The 1,992-nt window shown below is 39.6% G+C and overlaps 1 pseudogene; it reads right to left on the bottom strand.

Annotated features, from left to right (window-relative positions):
* Positions 1-680: 680 nt before the first annotated feature.
* LOC113381667 lies at positions 681-1,787 on the bottom strand (annotated as a pseudogene).
* Positions 1,788-1,992: the final 205 nt, after the last annotated feature.

Consider the following 1,992-nt stretch of genomic DNA (forward strand, 5'->3'; position numbering starts at 1 on the left):
GTTTCCGGATTAAATAATTGTCAAGTGATTTTAATACCTCTAGTTTTTTTTCACAAGAAAGATCCAGAAAATAATCTTAAATAATCGAAAACAACGTATTTTATTTGTACAAATGTATGATTTGAAAACCAAATTTGAATTTATATTCAATTAAGTGATTGAATATATGAAATATGTAAAACCATAAAAATTCGGAATTTTCCAAAATTAATTACTTCGAGCATCGAAATTCGACTCCCACAACGTGACTAAACAAAACTCAATAAATAAAATGTGAAATAAATAATACATAATGTAGATGCAATAAAATAAGTTTATAAAGATAAACGTAAATATATATGAAACACATGTTTTAAACAACACACATTCACAATTGAGAACGAATGAATCATTTCGATTGAGATTGCATCCAGGGCATCACACAAACTACTATTTAATATTTTAATTATTATGCTCTCTGTATCTACTATTAGTGCATCATTTTACAAGTGCATTATATTTTTTAGTAAAACCTTCATAATAGTAATATAGCTTGGAAAACATAAATGTTACTTTATTTTTATATACACGGTGAATTTGTTGGAAAAATGGACTATATAATAAAAATATATTTCTTCAAGCCGATCCCCGACCATCAAAAGCCTGAGATCGGCTCTGATCGAAGGTTGGTTTGAATTAAAAAATATATTTCTATTATATAGTCTAACAGAAAAATACTCTCATAACTCCTGTGTATGGTCTTCGGCAAACTGGGCATGCTTTTACTGACAGCGAACACTTTATACAGGACACGACATGGCCACAAGGAACAAAAACAGCATTCTTTTCTTCCATATAACAAATCTTACACAATTTGTCCTCCGACACTGGAGTTGTGGATGCCGTGGTATCGTTCTTTTCCACGACAGGCTCAGGAGTGACACTGTCTGCTTTGGTTCGGCAACACTCACAATGCTTGGGGTTGTTTCCAAGGCTTGGGCTTCGTTTGCGGTTAGTATGGCAGTCATCGTGGCTGCAACTTTGCTGATGAACGCTTTGCCCTTGATGAGTTGCACGTATACACATGTTGGGAACCATCGTGCGTGCTGTTCCCAAGGAGCATCCTCGGGTTCCCAGTCTTTTAAACCACCACCACAGTGGAAACAGAGGGTACGGTCTTCGTGGCCTGTGTAGAAGAAGCCTGCTTCACTTAGTTCACCTGGACGTTGCTTTAAACTGCTCGGCCATTGGGAGTAAGATCTTAAGCGTGCTGCTTCAGTGGCGTACTGAGGGTATTCAGGACCCTTGGTGACAGGTAGGCCTAGGTTTTGGTTTTCTGGAACGGCATTGGGACGTATGGTTAAAGGCCCGCATACGTCGTAGCTCGGTCCGGGTCTTGGGGACGTGCTCGGAGGGTCTATTGGCACGTTTCCTACAGGCCTGTTGCGTAGGAATGGACAATTAGGAGCCCAACGTTGATGGTCGACGGAGGGGTCGTCACCTTGTTCCCATCTGTCAATTTCAATTTTGCAGAACTCGCATCTGACCCTGTCGTCGACTTTCCTGTAGTAAAATCCCAATTTGGCTAGCACGGAGGGGCTTATGAAGCTCACTGGCCATCTTTCGAATGTTTTCAGTCGGTCCGCTTCGATTTTCATGTCAAGATTTTCATCGTCGCCATTGTCGGGGACATCAATGTCCGCGGATTGACTTGTTTCATCGACCGTTTTTGTAACTATTTCAGACTTTTGATTGATTATATCGTATACTTCGGGTCTTGTATCGATTGTTGTATTGTTTGGAGGCATTTGTAATGCGTTTAGAGACTGTTTTGATGCACTCTTATTGTTAAAAACATCGAACACTGCGCGTGACGCAATAACTTTGTTACACTTTAGCCTTGTTTATAGGAGCCATTAATTTCACACGCGGATTACCGCAGCCTTTTTGAAGTTTGTGACCTTGCTCATTGTACGGTCAAACGAAAGAGAAAGAAGATTTCATGAAAATGTC

The sequence above is a fragment of the Ctenocephalides felis genome, unplaced genomic scaffold (genome assembly GCF_003426905.1).
Source record: "Ctenocephalides felis isolate EL2017-DRISC unplaced genomic scaffold, ASM342690v1 CF-g0.4_SCAFFOLD_02974, whole genome shotgun sequence".
In the NCBI taxonomy this organism is placed as follows: domain Eukaryota; kingdom Metazoa; phylum Arthropoda; class Insecta; order Siphonaptera; family Pulicidae; genus Ctenocephalides; species Ctenocephalides felis.